The sequence below is a fragment of the Arachis hypogaea genome, chromosome 19 (genome assembly GCF_003086295.3).
Source record: "Arachis hypogaea cultivar Tifrunner chromosome 19, arahy.Tifrunner.gnm2.J5K5, whole genome shotgun sequence".
NCBI classification, from domain to species: domain Eukaryota; kingdom Viridiplantae; phylum Streptophyta; class Magnoliopsida; order Fabales; family Fabaceae; genus Arachis; species Arachis hypogaea.
In genome coordinates, this window is record NC_092054.1 from 140,442,906 (window position 1) to 140,465,165 (window position 22,260).

The following is a 22,260-nucleotide window of genomic DNA, read 5'->3' on the forward strand; positions in this document are numbered from 1 at the left end:
TCTAGAAGGACGAAGCGGGTCGGACCTGGGTAACCGGGTTCGGAGACCATTCCAGGCGTAAGATCCGTGGGTCGGATCCGTAACAATTATATTGATTATTCTTAATTGGATGATTATTCTTTTTTATTTGATTTACTTATGCATAGTTAATTATAGTTATATGTTCAATTCATTATGTGTGCGGATAATTATCCTAATGTTAGGATTTAGAAAGTAATTTGAGAATGAAGTATTTTTTTATTTTATTGAGATAATTCTAGAATCTATTGTTTACAAAATGGAAAAGTATAGGTAACTAACAAGATTTTTGAACAATGTGTAAACAATGTGAATTAATAAGGTTAAAAGAGTAAATTTGATTATTAGCATTAAATTAAGGTGTAATATATTTTCATTTGATTGGTGGTTATTCATGTTGTTCAAAAATTTCATTGTTCCCCTAGCACTCCCCTTACAAAATTCATTGTGTCTAGCAAAATCATTTTTTTTTTTTGAAAATATTAGGTAACCAATAACTTTCTTGAACAATATAAACAACCACGAATCAAATCAAAACACACTACATCTCCAAATTATACACCTAAATCTTAATATTAGAATAACTATCTGCACACCTAGTAAAATGAACATCCGATATATCCATTGTTCACATTATTTAGTATTTTTATTGTCTGCCTATATTTTTTTTTTGAACTAACAACAACTTTGATTAGTGTCGGTTCTCTTGCCTAATCAAGAAGATACTGGTTGGTCAAGTGACCCTTAGTCACCGAAAGAGCAAGCCACCAGAGAACTGGCGTTTTTAGTATTAGGTTCCGCCTATATAAACCCCTAAGATGGTAGTAGATATACACCATAGCATCATAAGTTGATAACAATAATATCACTCGGTCACTTATCAACACCATCGCCATGGGTATCCCAAACAAACCCATTCCACTTCTTGCTATCTTAACCATACCACTCATCATCATCATCATCATGATCCAAACCGTTAACTCAACAAACGAGATCGCCGTCACCTTCGAGAATTTCGAGAATGATTACGAGATCGAGCTCGAAGGTGATGCCAGCCTCTCAAGCAACAAAGAGGTCCAACTCACCAAGATCAACCCCGCTAACGGCAACCCCCTTCCTCAAAGCGTCGGCCGCCTCTCCTACGCCACCCCCATCCGCCTCTGGGACAAAACCACCGGCGAGGTTGCCAACCTCACCACCGTTTTCAAGTTCCTAATCAAAGCCCCCTACAACACACCTCCGGCCGACGGCCTCGCCTTCTTCATTGCTCCTCATGACGCTACCCTCCCTCCCGACTCCCACGGCTCCCTCCTCGGCCTCTTCCCCGGCCCCCCCGGCGAGATCCGCACTAACAACATCGTTGCCGTTGAATTCGACACCTTCACCAACCACGGCTACCAGGATCCAGATTACAAACACATCGGAATCGACGTTAACTCCATTGTTTCGGAGGCAACGACGGAGTGGAAATACTGGAGAAACGGAGTGACGGAGAAGGTGAGGGTTGAGTATAATCCTTACACCAAGAAACTGACGGTTTCTGCTTACTATACTTCTGGAGAGATCATTAAATTGTCTCATTCAATTGACTTGACCACTGTTCTTCCGGAATGGGTTAAGGTTGGCTTCTCAGGCGCCACCGGAGACTATACGCAAACAAACAGCATCCAGTCTTGGTTCTTGCACGCGAAATTGGTAACCGTTGACAGTGGTGTGAGTGCCAGGGAAGGGTATATTGCAAGCGTCGTGTAGTTTTGACCTTGATCCGTGTTTGCCACGTACGCATGCATAGATCGATATACGTACGGTGAAACTTTCCATGAAGATGGCCAGAATTGCATTCGCCTTAAAATAACTCTGGCTATATCTTCACGTGAATTTTTACTATTGTGCGTTTATGTTGTCTCCGGACTTGCCTTATATTATTACGACGGAAATGTTTGGTAACCAAAGAAAATTAGCCAAAAACAGCGATAACTTACCTTATTTAGCATTTATTAATTGTTGCGACAATTAATGAATGCTAAATAAGACAAATTCTGGCTGTATTTTTTTGTCTACCTAGCATTACCCTTATTATGATATGTGAATCTGAACTTTAATCAATATCGTTTCTGGAAATTTTAGCACTTTTTTATTTATTTATTTTACATACTAAAATGCTAATAAATCTCCCGGTGATGAGGTCGTGAATTGAAGAAACGAAATAACAAACCCCGCACTGCGAGAGGAGTGAGTCACTAGTGAATATAATATTTTTACCTGCTCCGCTAAGTAGAAACAAGTAAACGGGTTGAAATTTTGGTTCAATAAAATAAAAAAAAAATACTTCACTCAAATTACTTAACCAAAAAATTTTATTTAATAATTCAAAAAATTTAATTATTCATTATATCCTAATTTATTAAAGCATCAGATTTTTTCCAAATCTTCTGTAACTTCATCAACCAGCAACTCCTTTTTGTTAGTATCACTCTCTCCCTCACCGGACATCATTGTCGTCTCCTAACTTCTTCACGCTCCTTTCGTCAGCATCACTCTCTCTCTCTTTCACCGGACATCATCGTCGCCTTCTTGCTTCTTCACATTGTCGCTTGGTCGCCAACCAGTCCCATCGTCGCCATCGGATCCTCTTCACTACCGCTGGTTCGTCAACAAGGACCCTCATTATTACTTAAGGATAAAAATAATCATCCGCATACATAATAAATTGAACATCCAATATATTTTAATTACATCTAACTAAATACATTCCAATCAAATAATCATCCACATAAGAATTAAAATAATCATTCACGTACCTACTAAAATGATCACCTGACTCATAGGAATTAAAATAATTATTTACATACCTACTAAAATAACCTAAAGAGGCAACATACAAGATAATAAACAACGAGCTCATGTTGGACGAAAATCCCAGACTGAACATTCAGTGAACACAAAGGAAAAAAAGAGAAAAGATAACGAGAGAAAAAAGAAGATTCGAATTTGCTAAAATAACCTAAGGAGACAGTGTACAAGATAATAAATGGCAAACTCATGTTAGACGGAAATCTCAGGCTGAACATCCAGTGAGCACAAAGAAAAAAAAGAGAAAAGATAACAAGTAAAAAAAAAAAGAAGATTTAAATTTGTGATTTCTTAAGTGGATATAGAAAGATTATGTCATTTGAATTATAACTCGTTGATTTATCATTAATTAGTTTGCAAATAATAATAATAATAATAATAATAATAATAATTTAGACATACAATGAACACTAATTGTATAGTTTTATGATCAGAATGTCTGTAGCATAAAGAAAAGGGCAGTGCTAAGGTGCGGATACTTAATCATGTAGCCACGTCTCTTCAGCACGTGCTAAAAAAAAATAAGCATAGGTACTGCCCTAAAATAAAATGTAGTAATGTACTACGAATATTAATATAGCCAGCTGTTCGTCCTTTCTTTCAACTTTATTTATTTCTTATTAACACATGCTTTCTTTCATTGCACCATTCAATTATTTTTGCACCAAAACATCAACTCAAAACAAAATTCAGAACCCCACAATGCCACTCCCCAGTTACTGTATAACAATGTGATAGCTAGTGTTATTATCATCATTCATTGAAAGTATTTAATAAGGAAAAAAAAAATCTCCTAGGCCATGGCTATCTCTTGCTCAAATCATCCAAACCCAAAACCATTTTGTGTTGTTCTAGTAATTTGCTTTCTCTTCCTTTGCAAGTAATAACAAGGTGAACGCAGCAAAAGTAATTTCCTTCAACTTCACCAAGTTCTCCAAAAACAGCCCTAGCATAACTCTCCAAGGCAATTCCAAGATTCTAGGAGACGGGGTTTTGGCTTTAACAAGTAGTGAAAACCCTGTTTCAAACACCGGTCGTGTTTTGTATGCTACGCCGGTGACTATTTGGGAGAAAGCCATTGGCAACAATGCTAGTTTTGTCACTTCTTTTTCCTTTGTTGTTGAAGATGCCGAAGGTGATTACAACCCGGCTGATGAGATCATCTTCTTTGTTAGAAAGGGTAAGAGAGCGGTAGAGAAAAAGATTATGTATATTTAAGTTGTGTAAAATAATATAATATAAAATGGTATTTATAGGGAATAAAAGAATCGAAATAATAAAGACATAATATATTATCTTATAATAATAAATATTCAGATATGCTAAATAATTCTAATGAATGTTAATTGATCTTAATATATTCTAACATCTTTCTCAAACTCAAGTGATAATTTAAGTTTGAAACTTATTTAAAACAACGAAATAAAGAGAGAAAGAAAACTGCATAAACTGACGGAACAGGTGCAAACGGAACTGTCGAAAAGAAGCACAAACAGAACTACTGGAAGGAAGCGTAGACAGAACTGCCACAAAAAAATACAGACAGAACTGCCACAAGGAAATGTAAACAGAACTGCCACAAAAAACGTAGACGAAACGCAAACGAAACTGCCACGATGGAACGCAGATGGAACTGCCACGAAGAAACACAGACGGAATTGCCGAAAGAGAGCAAAAACTATATGATTTCTCCACGAGAATAGATAAGTAGCGGATGACAATAATATTTGATCATTCGACTCGGAAAGACACAAGACGAAGAGAATAAGCTAGTTGGTAAAGTGAAAAAGTATCAAAGAAATGACAAAATACAAGGAAAATGGAATAGAGAAAAAGTGAAAAAAATACGGTGATTTCACCAAAAGAAAAACAACATATCCTTTTCAAGAAGAATATCATGGCTCTGATACTATCTTAGAAAGGGTAAAAGAGCAGTAGAGAAAATGATTGTGTATATTCAAGTTGTGTAAATTGATACAATATAAAAGAGTATTTATAGATGTTAAAGGAATCGAAAAAATAAAAATGTAATATCCTATAATAAATATCCAGATATGCTAAATAAGTCTAATAAATATCAATTGGTCCTAATATATTCCAACGTTCTTTCTTGCGCCACGAGACACCGAACTTCCCAACAACTCGAGACTCGAGTGGTAGATTCCTCGGTGTTGTTAATGGCAGCAACGCTTTTAACCAATTCGTTGGTGTAGAGTTTGACACTTACACCAACGAATGGGATCCAGATTCAGCACATGTTGGAATTGATGATGTCAACTCTTTGATTTCGTTGAAGACTGTCAAATGGAATCGCGTTAGTGGATCGTTAGTTAGAGTGAGTATAATATATGATTCTTTGTTTAAGACCTTGAGTATTTTCGTTACTAACAAAAACGGTAGGATTACTACTGTTTCCCAAGTGGTTGATTTGAAAGCTGTGCTGCCGGAGAAGGTTAGGGTTGGGTTATCCGCCACCACAACAGGCGGTGGTGTAGAGGCGCATGATATTTACTTATGGTCTTTCACTTCCAATTTGGAGACAACTACAAGCAGCACAATGAATATTGCAAGATATGCATGATTTGGTCCAATTAATCCTAGTCCTAGCTAGTATATGTTTTCAAATAATTAAAGATCATGTCATATTATGGCGTGTGGATCTTGATGGATATAAATGTCATATATAAGTATTTTTATCACTATGAACAACTTATATAGATGGCTATGATGGTTGAAAATTTAAATAAAATGAGCTTATGTTGATATAGACGAGAAAATATTAGGTAATTATTTTTTTTAGGTAATTATTTTTTTTTACATTTATTTTATATTTGTGTTCTGACTAGTCAATTTTTCATTTTTTCACTAAAAATTTGGTTCTAACATTTTTCATATAGCACTATATATAGTAATAAGGTTCACCGAACTCGTATAATTAGATCTTCAAAAATTTATAGGTTTAATAGGATTTTAACAAGGGTTAGATTGAATATGATAATAAAATAATATATTTATGTTTAGTGTTTGCTTCGGTACGACGATAAATTTATACGTACTAATACAATAAAAATATAAACAAATTAAAACATGACATATGGATATGTTTTCCGCGTCAATAACTATTTTTTTTATTAAATACATATCATATCAATTATTTTACTAAATCACCCTTATACCTTAATAAAAATAAATTTTATTTAATTTTTACAAAAAAACTTAAATATCTTTTTTTGTATTGAACAAAAATAACCCTAATTCTTTAATTTAATTAAAATTCAATTAATTTTACTTTTATAATTTTAAATCTAAATCAATTTAAAAATTAAAACCAAAATACATTTCATTATTCATATACACTAAAAAATTACTTTGTTTATCATGAACCCTAAAATCCTAAATCCCCAATGCAGTCCAATCCCACTCCTGACTCCTCTCCTCTCGAAAACTAAAAAGTGAAAAGAGAACAAAGAAATCTAGCACCCCAACCCCCCGCAGCCACCGCAACTACCGGAGCCCCCGCAGTCACCGCAGCTCCCGCAGCCCCACTTCGTTGTCATCACGGAACTCTCTTCCGCTGGGAAGCTCCGTAGCTAAGGTAATTAATTTGTCATCAATTCTAACATGCATCTTTACCGTTATATAATGTTATTGTTGGTTAATTGATGATTATATGATGAAGCAACTATACGATGCCGGAACAAGAAAAGTGTGGGTTCTGAGTATCTTGCAATTGGGGGTGCTTTACCAGGAGGTAAAGGCCACCATGCATTCCTCAGGCTGTTTTGGAAGCTAAAGCGAAAGAAGCAGCTGAAAAGGAAAAGAGAAAAATCGAGAAGGATCTGGGGAATGCGAATGGTGGAGCAGGTGTATACTCAATGAACTTGAGGAAGCATTACATTTTGGCTAATGATGAATGGAAAGAAGATATACTGCCAGAAATTTTGGATGGTCACAATGTGTATGACTTCATTGATCCTGATATTCTCCAAAGGGTTGAAGAGTTAGAAAGAGAAAGGGCATAAGACAGGCAGAAGAGGAAAAGGCAAGTTTGAGACTGATGGAGCTGAGTTGACTCCAGAACAGCAAGCAGCTTTAGCTGAGATTAGAAAAAAGAAAAGCTTGCTCATCCAACAGCATAGGATTAAGAAGAGCAATGCAGAGAGCCGGCCAACTGTTCCTAGGAAATTTGACAAAGACAAGAAATTCACATTTGAGAGAATGGGAAGGCAGTTGTCTTCTCTGGGGCTTGATCCCAGTCTGGCAATCCAGAGAATGCGAAGTAGGTCTGTCTCTAGGAGAGGTTGGAAGAGGGACAGATCACCTGATGGTAGAGAGAGTATAGATGTTGATGGTGATACACCCGGCAAGAAGCAGCATCTGAGTAGGTCACGTTCACGATCCAGGTCTGTACCTCGCCCACCACATGAAGTTGTGCCTGGAGAGGGCTTAAAGGACTCTGCACAAAAGATCAAGGCGATTAAACTTGCAACGAAATCTGTCAAGAAGAGAAACAAGCAAGCTCGATGAGGAGAAGTTGATAGAGTCATACCAACTCTTAAGCCAAAGCACTTGTTTTCTGGAAAGCGCTCCACTGGAAAAACCGATAGGCGCTGAAAAAGGTAATGTTTTTTGCCTTTACGTCTTATTCTTTATGCATCTTGCTTTACTAAGTCTACTAAGTCTCCACAAACCTTAGATTTCATTGCATGCTTCTGTAGCTGTTGACTGTTGTCATGCCAAAGTTACTTCTGTAGTTAATTTTATTTTATACATACATTAGATTTCATTACATGCAAGCTCTTGTAGCTGTTGAATGCTGACAAGCCAAAATTTCATCACTAGTTAGTTTTCCCTTGCACATACATTTATTCTGATCCTATAAGTTGGTTCTTCATTTTTTCTTAGCAGGGGAAATTGTTTTATGCTGGTTGTTAGAGAAGTTTCTCGGCATTACTCGAGGCTGCCAAAAGTTTTGTTTCTCTATATTAGTGATACGGTGTTAGATTTAAGTATGGTAATGTTGCCAAAATTTTATTATATACCTCTGCTCTAATTTTATTTTAGAATTTTCACTGTGTCTGTTGCATAGCTTACATTATTCATAGTTGTATGTTTTGTCAAATTTTGTGGACCCTATAATATAATTATTTGAACGAATGAAGATGGTTGAGCTTTTTTAAATGTTTCATCATGTAACTCGAAAGTAAATAAGTATTGTTTCAGCATTCTGCATCGTTTGGTTTGAACTTGTTCCAAGCTTTTGTGTAGTTATTAGAAGTTTAGCATTATAAGTTTAGTGCGCATCAAAGGGTAATTTATCACAAGTATTTCGCATTATTGCAGGATTGGGAAAAAAGGCCGTACTTAGAGTATAATATAGGTAGTCTAACATGAGAATTATATCACTAATTCCGTAATTTGAATCCGTAGTTTTGGGTGATACGGAATCAACTCTAGTTATTCAAACATTGTTCTAAGATTCCCTCACATAAGTTTAATGCCTAGTAAGTAAACAAATTGAAGTTCTTACAACTACAAGTGTATGAAAATATAGTAGTTACCGATTATAAAGAGGAAGAAGTGCTTGGATACATTAGAAAATCATACTATACTTAATGCTTATGGTAGTGTTCATACCCTGTATCGAGCTAGGTGACCCGGGCAGACTAAAGACACAAGTGACCGACCTCTTCAAGTTGGGTCGACACCAACGTCTTCTCAAAGAGTTTGGCCAAATCACCATAGGAGCCCAAAGCAAGCCCAAACGAAGGAACACAACCCAATCTAAAGGCAATCAAAGCCTAGAAAGATAAAGGCGGTTCCCCTTAAAGATAAGATGACTTCACCCAAAGATAAGATAAGATAACTAACTTATCTCATAAAAAGGTCACACCCTGCTACTATAAATACACTGGAGCACTCAGGTATAACTCATACTCTGATTCTACACAAGATACCTGCTAAAAACCTATGCTAACTTAAGCATCGGAGTCTCTTGCAGGTACCACCACCCTCCGGTGAACAAGAATCAGTAGCACCACCAGGCTCAACAAGTCGGACGCGACCGCTCCGACCACCACAGCATATCTCATCCGAAATCGACCTTCAGTTTCAGGTAACCCTCGGAACATTGGCGCCGTTGCCGGGGAACCTGGAAGTCATTCCATCATCATGGCGGATAACCTTGACAACGACCACAACTCTGATTTGGAAAACAGAACGCCGCATAAGAACGCGGACTTCACACCGAAAGATACATCTCAACCAAACGAAGATAAGCATTCGCCAAATACAAAAATCCTGGATGCACATCGGATCCAAGCCATCATCTCAGTAATTTCAGAAGCAGGATGTACCTCACAGATGCCTCAGATGCAATCCGCTGTAAAGCTTTTCCGACCACTTTAACTAAGATAGCAATAAAGTGGTTCGACAGCTTGCCACCGAGATCCATCATAAGTTTTGATGACTTAGCCAAAAAATTCCTTGCCAGATTCTCCATCCAGAAGGACAAAGCCAAACACGTCCCGAGCCTATTAGGGATCAAGCAAGGAGATCGGGAGAGTCTTCGCAACTACATGGAAAGATTTAACAAAGCGTGTCTGGACATACAAACTCTGCCCACAGAAGCAGCTATCATGGGTCTCATCAATGGCCTGCGAGAGGGACCTTTTAGCCACTCCATATCAAAAAAGCATCCAATATCTCTGAACGAGGTACAAGAATGGGTAGAAAAGTATATTAACACGGAGGAGAATTCTCGATTAGGAGAAACTTCAAAACCTAGATTCACCTACCCCTCTCGAGACAAGGATAAAGAGTCCAAGAAAAAAGAAGATCAACCTGGAGAGAAGCCTAAAAAATACCACAATTACACCCCTCTTCGGGTGTCTCTGGTGGATGTTTACCGAGAAATATGCAACACTGAGAAGATCCCACCACCCGTCCAATCAAAAGCAAAAGAGGAGGGAGAAGTCGGACAGAGTACTGTGAATACCACCGAATTTACGGACATCCTACTAACGAATGCTTCGACTTAAAAAATGTCATAGAGAAATTGGCAAGAGAAGGGCGACTAGATCGATACTTAGCCAACAAAGCAGGTGAACCAAGAAAGAGAAGAAGGGACGAAGAGGTCGGATGGGCTGAACGACCACCCCACACTCCTGAGAGACATGTTCATATGATAAATGGAGGATTCGCAGGAGGATGGATCTCTAAATCATCTCGCAAAAGACACCTTAAAGAGGTATATCATGTAGGGGAAGGAGAGAGGTCATCCGACCTCCCCACTATTACCTTTACCCAAGAAGATGTGACGGGCATTATCCCGGGACATGATGATCCCATGGTCATTACCATCATATTGGCCAATGCTAATCTCCATAGAACACTAGTAGACTAAGGAAGCTCCGCGGATATCTTGTTCAAATCCGCCTTCGACAAACTCGGTTTGCAAGATAAAGAGCTCAGAGCATATCCGAATAGCTTGTTCGGACTGGGAGATACTCCAATCCAACCACTTGGACTACATCGTAAACATAGACTACATCGTAGTCGACGTGAGCTCAGCTTACAATGCCCTAATAGGTCGGACAACACTGAACTAGCTCACCGCAGTGGTCTCGACTCCACATCTGTGCATGAAGTTCCCAACTTTGGAAGGGATCGCCACGATAAAAGGAGACCAAAAAATTGCGCAATGCTGTTACAATGAAAGTCGGAACCTTAAAGGCAACCCTAAAAGAGAGAAAATCAACACTATCGAACTCGGGAGAGTTCGAGCTCGCGAGGAACTTCATCCACAACCTCAAGGCGAGACTGGGGAAGTCCAAATCAGCGATGTCCAGGATAAGACAACAAATGTCGGGGCAACCTTAAAGGGAGACTTAAAGGGGTCTTTGATACAGTTCCTAAAGGATAATGTCGACCTCTTTGCATGGAAGGCCGCAGACATGCCGGGCATAGATCCTAAACTAATGTGCCACAAACTGGCGGTATACCCAGGATCTCGACCAATACAGCAGAAGCGTAGGAAGCTCAGACTGGAAAAGTCCCAAGCTGTAGAAGAGCAGGTACAAGCCTTACTGAAGGCAGGATTCATAAGGGAGGTCAAATACCCACGATGGCTAGCCAACGTTGTCTTGGTAAAAAAGTCAAATGGAAAATGGCGGATGTGCACTGACTACACTGATCTCAATAAAGCCTGCCCAAAAGATCCCTACCCACTCCCAAGTATAGACACTCTAGTGGATGCATCTTCTGGATACAAGTACCTCTCCTTCATGGACGCTTATTCAGGATACAATCAAATGCCGATGTATCCACCCGACCAAGAAAAGGCCTCGTTCCTAACCCCAAAAGTAAATTACTGCTATATCATCATGCCATTTGGGCTCAAAAATGCGGGAGCTACCTACCAAAGATTGATGAACAAAGTCTTTATAGACCACATTGGAAAATTAATGGAGGTTTACGTAGACGATATGCTGGTAAAAATACAAAGTGAGAAATCCTTGTTGCCCGACCTCTCCAAAGTATTCGACACCATCAGAAAGCATGGTATGCGACTTAATCCCGCAAAATGCACCTTTGCGGTGGAAGCTGGCAAATTCTTGGGCTTCATGCTAACGCAAAGAGAAATTGAGGCGAACCCAGATAAATGTCGGGCCATACTCGACATGAAAAGTCCGACCTGTGTTAAAGAGGTACAACAGCTCAACGGAAGACTGGCAGCCCTATCCAGATTTCTAGCCAGGTCAGCCATAAGATCTCTCCATTTTAACGCCACATTAAGAAAAGGAAGGAGGTTTGAATGGACCGTAGAGTGCGAGTAAGCCTTCCAAGATTTCAAAAAATTCTTGGGGCAACCACCCATTCTTACCCGACCACGGGAGGGAGAAGCACTCATATTATACCTCGCAGTAGAAAATCGGACAATAGCCTCAGCACTAGTCAGAGAAAATGAAAGTGGGCAATAACCCATTTACTTCATCAGCAAAGCTTTACAAGGGGCTGAACTGAACTATCAAAAGATAGAAAAATTTGCCTACGCCCTCATACTCACTTCTCGACAACTCCGTCCGTACTTTCAAGCTCACACTATCAAGGTTTGGACCAACCAGCCCATAAAAGGCGTCTTACAGAAGACAGACTTAGCTGGAAGAATCCTGCAGTGGGCAGTCGAGTTGTCTGAATTCGATCTTCAATACGAAGCTCAGACAGCCATCAAATCACAGTATCTGGCCGACTTCATTACCGAGTACACTAATACCCCAGGAACCCCCACAAAATGGAATCTCTACGTGGACAACTCTTTAAACAAAACCGGGAGTGGCGCAGGTGTGATAATAGAAAGCGATTAGGGAACCCAAATCGAACTCTCACTAAAGTTCGAATTCCCTGCTTCAAATAATCAAGCTGAATACGAGGCATTATTGGCTGGTTTAAGGCTGGCTAATGAGGTAGGAGTTCAAAAGCTCACCATCTTCAGCGATTCACAAGTAATTACCTCACAAATAGAAGGAAGCTACCAAGCTAAGGATCCTACCATGAAGAAATATCTGGACAGAACCAGAGAATAGCTCGGACAATTCGGGGAATATGAGGTCCAACATATACCTCAGGAGCAGAATGCTCGGGCGGATGCACTCTCAAAACTAGCCAGCACCAAACCAGGGGCAATAACAGAAGCCTCATCCAGGAAACACTACAAAGCCCATCGATCTCTGAGGAAGAAAAGGTCCTAACAATATCAGATCAAGATCAAGGATGGATGGCTCCCATAATCAATTACCTCAAGTCAGGGACACTCCCCACGGATAAGAAGGAGGCTAAGAGGCTAATACGAGAAGCACAATATTACACTATAGTGGGCAACATCTTATATATGAGAGGGATCTCAACACCCCTCCTAAAATGCGTACCGACTTCCAATACAAGGGAAGTCCTGGAAGAAGTGCACAGTGGTGTATGTGGCAACCACTTGGGGGCACAAGCTCTTTCCAAAAAGATACTTCGAGCAGGGTCTTCTGGCCAACTTTTCAAAAAGAAGCAACCAAGTTCGTTAAAACGTGCCCACCATATCAGAAACATGCCAATTTCCATATCGTTCCACCAGAGGAGCTCATCAGTATTACATCACCTTGGCCGTTTGCAAAGTGGGGGCTCAACCTCCTCGGACCCTTTCCCCAGGGGTCGGGACAAGTCAAGTTCCTCATTGTAGGGGTAGACTATTTCACAAAATAGATTGAGACAGAGCCCCTAGCTAATGCCACCGCTCAAAGAAGTCAGAAATTTTTATACAGGAATATTATTACAAGGTTCGGGGTCCCGTACTCTATCATCACAGATAATGGCACTCAATTCACTGATACAGGTTTCAAGAACTTGGTAGCTAACTTGAAAATAAAACACCAATATTCACATTCGTAGAACACCCACAAGCTGACAGACAGGCAGAAGCTGCCAACAAAGTCATACTAGCTGGGTTAAAACGGAGACTACAGGACGCAAAGAGAGCTTGGGCCGAAGAGTTCCCACAAGTCCTATGGGCATTTCGGACAACTTCGCACTCCACCACAGGAGAATCACCCTTCCGACTTGCTTACGGAATGGAGGCAATGATCCCTGTGGAGATAGAGGAAGGATCCCCCAGAATGATCCTCTACAATGAAGAGGCCAACTCCCAAAATCAAAGGGAAGAGCTCGACCTACTTTCAGATGTCCGAGAAAGAGCTCGGATTAGAGAGGAAGCGTTAAAGCGTCAAATGAATTGAAGGTATAATCAGAGGGTAGTTCAGCGAAGCTTCGCCAACAACGATCTCATCCTAATCCGAAATGACATTGAAGCAGGTCGATCAGGAGAAGGAAAGCTAGCAGCTAACTGGAAAGGACCTTACCGAGTTGTAGAGGTACTGGAAAAAGGCTACTACAAGGTGTCCGACCTCGAGGGACGAGAGCTACCAAGGTCATGGCATGCCTGTAACCTAAGAAGGTATTATAGTTAGAAAGTAATAAAGATTTTAGGTCAAGGTGCACTCTTTTTCCTGAAAAGGTTTTTTAATGAGGCGCCAGGCCAAGATCTACAAAATTGCCCGATTTAGAAGGGTAAGCACTTATATGTATATATTCTTGTCTATATGCCTATTTTCTACTTGAATAAAGTTTTTCAGATTCCCTAAAAAGTTTTCTACCAAGACGCATTAATCTGAGGGCAAAAATTCATCGCCCGATTACAACAAGGCCGGCAAGGTGAAAACCAAATTCATCGCCCGATTATAAAGAGGTCGGCAAGGTAAAAGCGATAAAAATAGATTAATGCAAGAAGTTATAAAAAGTAATCCATAAAAAGTGGCCTGACGAGGTCTGACTAAAAATAGACTACTAAAAATAACTTAGCTTGGACCGATAAGAGAAGTCGGACCAACGAAAGCTAAAGAAGGACCGACAGGAGAAGTCAGACCAACGAAAGCTAAAGAAGGACCGACAAGAGAAGTCGGACCAACGAAAGCTAAAGAAGGACCGACAAGAGAAGTCGGACCAACGAAAGCTAAAGAAGGACTGACAAGAGAAGTCAGACCAACGAAAACTTAAGGAGGACCGACAAGAGAAGTGAGACCAACAAAAAGCGTGCGCTAAAAGGGACACAGCTTTTCCCAAAAAGCCACGACTCCACGACAAGGCTATCAAAATTGTTCGGACTAACTAAAAAGGTTCTACGAGAACACTAAAAAGTTGTCGGATAAGATGGCCCCAAGGATCACCTCGCCCAAACAGAAGATAGATAAAACAAATGATCAAAAAGAGGTCGGAGAGCAAAGTACCAACACTCTATAAAGATGCACAAAGGTTGCAAAAGGCATGAACAACATATCAGAAAAATATATCCATCAAAATAAAAATATTAAAAGACTCAAAAGGCCACCTAAGTGGCAGCCTCAAGAGTTTAGAAGTGTTTTGTTTTCAAAATAAAGTTGCATAAAAGCAACTGAAAGTCAAGGAAGCCAGCCATACAGAGAGTTACAAGAAACTAAAAATTTCAAAAGCCCACAAACCGAGCTATACAAATACACAAGAAATCATAAGGGGTCCAAAGTCTCCCCAGTAGTAGCATCCGTGGCTGAAGGAGGAGGAACGGTCTTCAAGGGGGGTGGCGTTCACAGTCCCATCCTCCCGATTGAGAATTTGAGCATCAGGATTAGATTCGGGATGGTCGACCTCAGCCGAAGGAGTTGAAGAAGTTGTGGCGGCAGAAGTTTTGGCTGGCGGCGCAGGGGGAGGTCCGTCATCTTCATCGTCCAGGGAAGGCACTATCTTGCCGTCCTCCACCACATTATCCAAACTGAAGAGAGTTAGGTCAAGCTCAAGGGCAAGAACTCGGACCTGTGCCTTTAAATTTTCATAAGCACCCGTCACAGTATCTACCAGATGACCCTGGAGATCGGCGTAATCCGCTTGGGCAGAATCAAGCCTCTCCCTAAACTCCAACAGCTCGGCATAAGTGCGGGTGTAGCTCTCCTTATAGTTTTTCGCTGTCTCTCCAGCCATATTTGCAGCAGCCTCAGCAGCAGTAGCCCGCGACTTCTCCTTCTCCAAATCCAGCTCTAGCTTAGCCACCCTGGCATCCAGTTCGTCCTTTAAGCCCTTAATTCTATTAAACTCTGACTTGGCATCCTCCATGAAAGCTTTAGTTGCATGGACCAGAGAACTCTGGACCGTACGAAATAAAGCTGCACCCATATGAGCCATCCAGACACTATTACTAGCGATGAAATCCAAGCGATGAAGGATGGATACATCGTCCATAGAAAGATGGCCATAAGGAGCAATTTGATTGTCAACAAACCCACAACATCAAAATCAGGGGCATTCAAGTCATAGGGACTAACAGTTTTTTGCTTTTTTGGAGGAGGACCAGTAGTAGGAGAGGAGGCAGCACCAGAAGTCGACTGGGGAAGGTTGGAAGGAACTACACGAACCTGGGGAGTCGGAATAATCTTCTTCGGCCCAGAAGTGTCTGAGGTTGGCTTCTTCGGAGGAACTTGAGTAGATCCTTCTCCAGAAGCCTTCGCCGAGATGTTTTGAGCAGTTGTTGCTTTCTTAGCCATACGGAAATATTTCATGGAGTCCGTAGATTTCAACATCTCTACAAAATAGACACCAAGAAAAGAAGTCACAAACAGAAAAAGGCAAAATTCAACCACAAAGTAAAACTATAAGAAAAGAAGTCGGTCACTACCTAATTCAGCACAAAGAAGGGAAGGATCTCCTAGAAACTTCTTCGTGTCAAGATGAGGGGGCTCGCTCCAGTTCTCCTCTAATACATTCACAAAGGCCTGTCCGACCTCATCCAGACTCTCCCAAGAGTACTTAGTCACTACTACATTTTCTTGCCAACATAAGGGGAAGGCGGGCTCATTGTTTTCATCCAAGAAAAAAGAGTGAACACCCTCAACAGCTCGAATTTTGAAATAGTAATTCTTAAAGTCCCAAAAGGACTCATCGTACATAGAAAAAACTTTCTTTCCTTGAGTAGCTCGGAAAGAAACCCAAGAAGCTTTCTTCTTAGCTACCCCAGGCTTTGCCAACATAAAGAGATGCAGAAAGAGATTTACGGTGGGATGGATACCCAATTCCTGACACAGCAGTTGGAAGATCTTTATGAAATCCCATGAGTTCGGATGGAGCTGAGAAGGGGCTACATTGCAAGACCACAACAGCTCGGTTTTGAAAGCAATAAAAGGGATGGTGATATTCAATTGACTAAAAAAGTAGTCATAAACATAGAAAAAAGGACGTTCCCCTTGAGTCAAAGAAGGAAAACAAACCCTCTCCTCAGAGTCAGGGAACACTAACTCATACTTCTTCTCCTCGTCCCTATCGCTACAAATCCTATGGAATCTCCTAAGTTTTGCACAATATTCGGGGTCAGCTACAGTCACACACATGAGAACTATTGAATCCAACCAATCGGCCATACCAGCAGAAACTCTCGAAGACATCTTGACGATATTCTTTCGTGAAGACATAGGCCAACTATCCCTACAGTAAGAAAAAGAAAAAAGAGGGGTCATTACCAAGCAACTCGGGCAATTAGGAAACAACTCGAACAATAACAAAAGCAAGAAAACAAGTGTCAGATGTGGCAGCAAAAAGGGAAACCCCAGGACTTACACTAAAATCCAGGAGTACCCTTTAGAGGCAACAACGGGACTAAGAACTCAGAAAAAGGGGACAACACAAAGCCCTAAAACCACTCAAAAATGCAACCTAAGCACTAGGGATGGCAACGGGTCCCCATGGGGCGGGGACATGCCCCCCGCCCCCCGCCTCCATTATCTATCCCCGTCCCCGCCCCCGTCCCCGTCACGGGTAATGGGGACCCCGTATCCGCCGGAGATTTGGATATCCGCGGATATCCGCGGATTTTTAAAATAAAATAAAAAAATTGAAAAAAATAAAAAAATCTTAATTGTCATTACAAACATGATTTTCAGTCTTCAAAAGACTTAGATAACAATTAGCAACAAACATGGTCTCCATTCAAGTAACTAAACATTCATAACATAACTAAACATATCCAAATACTAAACATATTTATCACATTCTAAGAGAAGTATTTCATCATGCATGGTAGATTCCAATTTGTGTAACCCCTGCATCAGAAAAAAAAAACAATTAAAAGTTAAAATCATGTAATAAATCAACAATAATATCCTAAGAATTATATAAAATTTCAAGAATCACAAAAATAAAATCTCAGCAATCACAGAAAATCTCAAGAATCACATAAATAAAATTGCAGTAATCACAGGAAATCCCAGGAATCAAGAAATAAAATCCCAGAAATCAGAATCACAAATCACATAAATAGAATCACATAAATAAAAAAATCACAGAAAATACAGAAATAGAATAGCAGAAATGACAAAAATCACATAAATTAGTTAAATAGAAACTCAGAAATCACAGAATATTCCAAGAATCACATAAATAAATTAGCAGAATCATAGAAAATCCCAAGAATCAAGAAATAAAACGACAGAAATCAGAAATCACATAAATAGAATAATAGAAATCAGAAAATCACAAGAATCACATAATTCAGAGAAATAAAATCTCAAAAATCACATAACATTCTAAAAATCACATAAATAAAAGAAGCGTAAATCACAAAAAGTCCAAGAAATCAATAAATCGGAGACTGACTTACCGGCGAAGAGGCTCTAACGCGGCGGAGATGGCGACGCCTCTGGCTTGGTTGGGTCTGGCGGCGGCGACGATTTCTCTTCGGTTGGGTGGGGGCAGCGGCGGCGACTTCTCCTCGGCTAGGTGAGGGGGCAGCGACGAGGACTTCTCTTCGGTTGGTTGAGTGCCAGGCGGCGAGGACGTCGCTCTCTTTGACTGAGAACAGGCATGCTGAACGGTGAGGAGAGGAGGTTGCGGAAGGCAGTGGTGGAGAGGTAGGAGATGGCGACGGCAGTGGTGACTGGTGGGAGGAGAGGCTTTGAGTTTCAGAGAAGGAAGAAGAGAGAACAGTGAGAGAGAAGGAGAACGGCGAAAGTTAGGGATTAGGGTTTTAAAATTCTGAAACTCATATATATATATCACAGGGTATTTAAATAATTTCATATATATGGGGATTAAACGGGTCTCCACGGGGCGGGGACCTCTATCCCTGCCTCCGCCCCGTATAATAAACGGGTCCCGCACCCCGTCCCCGCGGGTATAAAATTGCCCCCATATCTGCTCTCCAGTGGGTAAATCCCCGCGGATACCCGCTCTGCTGGAGATTTTTGCCATCCCTACTAAGCACCAGCATCTCTTCAATCCAAACAGTAAAAACCATCATCATCATAGACCACACCAAAAACATTAAAAAGCTACAACCTTTTTTCACCAACAGTTCATCATCGAAGCTATAGCCTTTTATACCAAACATTTCAACAAAAACTATGTATAAAAAGATAGGGGAGCAGCGGCAAAGCAAAAACCCTACAGAAAGCAAGATTACCAAAAAGAACGCATTTTTCTCAAACAGGAGCAAGTAGAGGGAATCGCAGCATTGATAAAAAATAAAAGATGCAATCTTTGGCAAAAAGGATCAAGCTTTTCACAACAGACTTGGTGAAAACCAAAATTTCGCAGACAAACAAATACAAAGGAAATCATCGAAATAAAAAAGGGAGGAAGAGTTACCAACCTGTAAAGAAAGAGGAAGCAAGCACGAAAGAAGAAGCAACGATCGAAATTTGCTTTGCCAAACAAACACTCCCAAGCAGAGAAGACGGAAAGCTTTGAGGCATGAGAAAACAGACGAAGGAAGCACGTCAGCAGATGACGAAGCAAAGAGCAAAGGAAAGGAAGAAAAGAAACTTAAAGATGACACTTTGAAATTCAAAATGAAAAGTAAAAGAGGGAAAGAAGGAAATGGCAAAGAGGAGTTAATGGGCTCTAAAAACCCTTGCACCTTTCCAAGAAAAACGCAACGCGCGCTACAATTAAAGGGAAAAGAAAACGCTTCGCATTCAAGGAGTCTCAACAGGAGATCGACTCAAAGCAAAATGCTTGAGCACGACTTCCTCAAAGGGGTCGAGGTCCAAAGACACAACCTCAAGGGTAAGATCGAGCTCGAGCAGGGGTACTGTTCATACTCTGGGTCGAGCTAGGTGACCCGGGCAGACTAAAGACACAAGTGACCGACCTCTTCAAGTTGGGTCGACACCGACCTCTTCTCAAAGAGTTCGGCTAAATCACCATAGGAGCCCAAAGTAGGCCCAAACGAAGGAACACAACCCAATCTAAAGAAAGATAAAGGCGGTTCCCCTTAAAGATAAGATGACTTCACTCAAAGATAAGATAAGATAACTAACTTATCTCAAAGAAAGGTCACACCCTGCTACTATAAATACACTGGAGCACCCAGGTATAACTCATACTCTGATTTTACACAAGATACCTGCTAAAAACCCATGCTAACTTAAGCATCGGAGTCTCTTACAGGTACCACCACCCTCTGGTGAACAAGGATCAGCAGCACCACCAGGCTCAACAAGTCGGACGCGACCGTTCCGACCACCACAGTAGATCTCATCCGAGATCGACCTTCAGTTTCAGGCATAGTTGTCAGAATCGAACCGGTAATCGAACTGGTGAGGTTACTGGGTCACTGGATTACTGGTTCAATCGGTGGGTCACTGGTCGAACTGGTTAACCCGGTATAATTAAATAATTATGTAAAATTTAATTATTTTTTCTTTATTATAAGTATTTTTATTTTATTTTTATAAAAATAATTATCATTTTCAAATTTTAATACTTTATTAATTAATTTATATTTATTGTATTATTATATTATTATAAGTAAAAACTTACATACAGTTAATTTTCATGTGAAGTTGATATTTAAAAACAGTTAGATAATTTGACAAGTTTAACTAAATATCATCTAACGATTTTTAACTATCAACTTCATATAAAGACAACTGCATGTGAGTCTTTACCTATTATTATATACTACAAGTATTTATTGAAAAAATAATATTAATAGATATCATATAATCATAAAAAGATAAAATAAATTATGATTAATAATTTTTTTTATCTTTTTAATATATATATATATATATATATATATATATATATATATATTAATAAAATTTATAGTTAAATAAAATATAATTGATTTAAAAATTAGTGACTTTAAAATTAAAATTAATTGAATATAAGTAAATAGAAAATTACTATATGTATTATAATTTGGATATGTATTAGTAAGAAGCAATGTAGCCTGGTGGTTAAATTGTCTTTCTTGCAACCCTGGAGTGAGCAGTTCGAACCCTATGACAGCCACACAGCTTTAACACTTGCCTTCAGTTGGGACCGAACGATTTGGTTCGGTCCGGTTTTCACCGGATTTGGCCGATTTTAGCCGGTTCGTTCCAATTCTCTGTAGGGATGTCAATGGGGCAGGGCGGGGGCGGGGGATGCCTCCCTGCTCCCCATCCCCGCCCTCAGATTTGCTCCCTATCCCCGCCCCCATTCCCCGCCGTGGGGGAATATTGCTCCCCATCCCCATTCCCCACGGAGCCCCATTCCCCGCGGAGACCCCATTCCCCATCTACATAATAGTTCTAACTAATTATTAATTTCCATATGAATAGAGCTGCAAGTATCTATCTTATACAAAAACTGCAAGATTTTATACAAAAAGTCTAAATGATACGATGGTGACTTCTTTCGAAATAACGCAATGGGGGACGCAACGACGAGCCAAAGGATAAAACAGTGGACGAGGTGGGAGACGCGGCAAGAGAGAGGAGAATGGACACGACGGCAGAGTTACGAAAAGGAACGCCGCAAATAGAAATTACGACGCAGTAAAGGTGATGGCACGGTGAGGTGTGACGATGCGGTGAGAAGGGTGACGAGGGGGTGGCTGCAGAGAGGTTGGATGGAGTATGGACAGCTTTAGTGATCTTTGAATTGAAGAAGGGTTATGCAAATAAAGATTAGGAGTTTTGGGTTTCTCTATATATGTGTGTGTGAGAAATGACTAAAAAATATATATGAGAAATAAACTATTAAGGATAATTCAAGGAATTCATAAATTTCGGGGAATAGCGGGGACGGGGCGGGGATCTCCGCTCGGGTCCCCGCGCTTGCTTCGGGGGAATTTTGTCCCCCATCCCCATCCCCACGGGGAAAATTCCCCATAATCGGATCCCCATTCGGGGCAGTCCCTGCAGGGATCTCCGCGTCTCAGAAAATTTTGCCATCCTTAGTTCTCTGCCTTGAACGGTCCTAACCTCGGACCGGACCGATGTAAGATCCGATTTATCGGTTTTTCGGTTGAACCGACTGGTCCGGTCCGATTTTTATAACTATGATTTCAGGTAACCCTCGGAACAGGTAGTTTATTAATTAATTTGTTAGCTCCAAATGGATATTGTCAAATATTTTGGGTTTAGGTTTCGGTTTGTTGTATTGAATCAAGTTTTATTCTTGGTATGTTGGGTAACAAATGTGTTTGAGGCCCGCAGATTATAAAAAACAAAATAATGAAAATATCATTTCTCCAAATAAAAAGAACTTAGTATATCATGACGAAAAAAACCGACTTAGTATATCATAACCAAGATGTCAATGAAATCCTCATATCATACCTACTTTCCTTAGACAGTTAATGTGGTCAGAATTGTAAGTTTTGATGTTTCCTGTGTTGTTCTTGCTGATGGTGATTGGCCAAGTCACTTGGCTGTGTTGCACTCCCAAGTGCCAAAGTAAGATGTAGCCTAGCTTATTATATGGCATAAAGGTAACAATTACTTGGTAACAATTTGCTTAACCATCACTGATTGCATGTTCAGCATTAAAAAGATTGAATAC

General features: G+C 40.2%; 2 pseudogenes; both read left to right on the forward strand.

The window, feature by feature from the left end:
* The first annotated feature begins 841 nt into the window (after positions 1-841).
* On the forward strand, positions 842-5,452 carry LOC112778887 (uncharacterized; annotated as a pseudogene).
* Positions 5,453-6,560: 1,108 nt separating this feature from the next.
* Positions 6,561-7,485, forward strand: LOC112778888 (nucleolar GTP-binding protein 1-like; annotated as a pseudogene).
* The last annotated feature ends 14,775 nt before the right edge of the window (positions 7,486-22,260 follow it).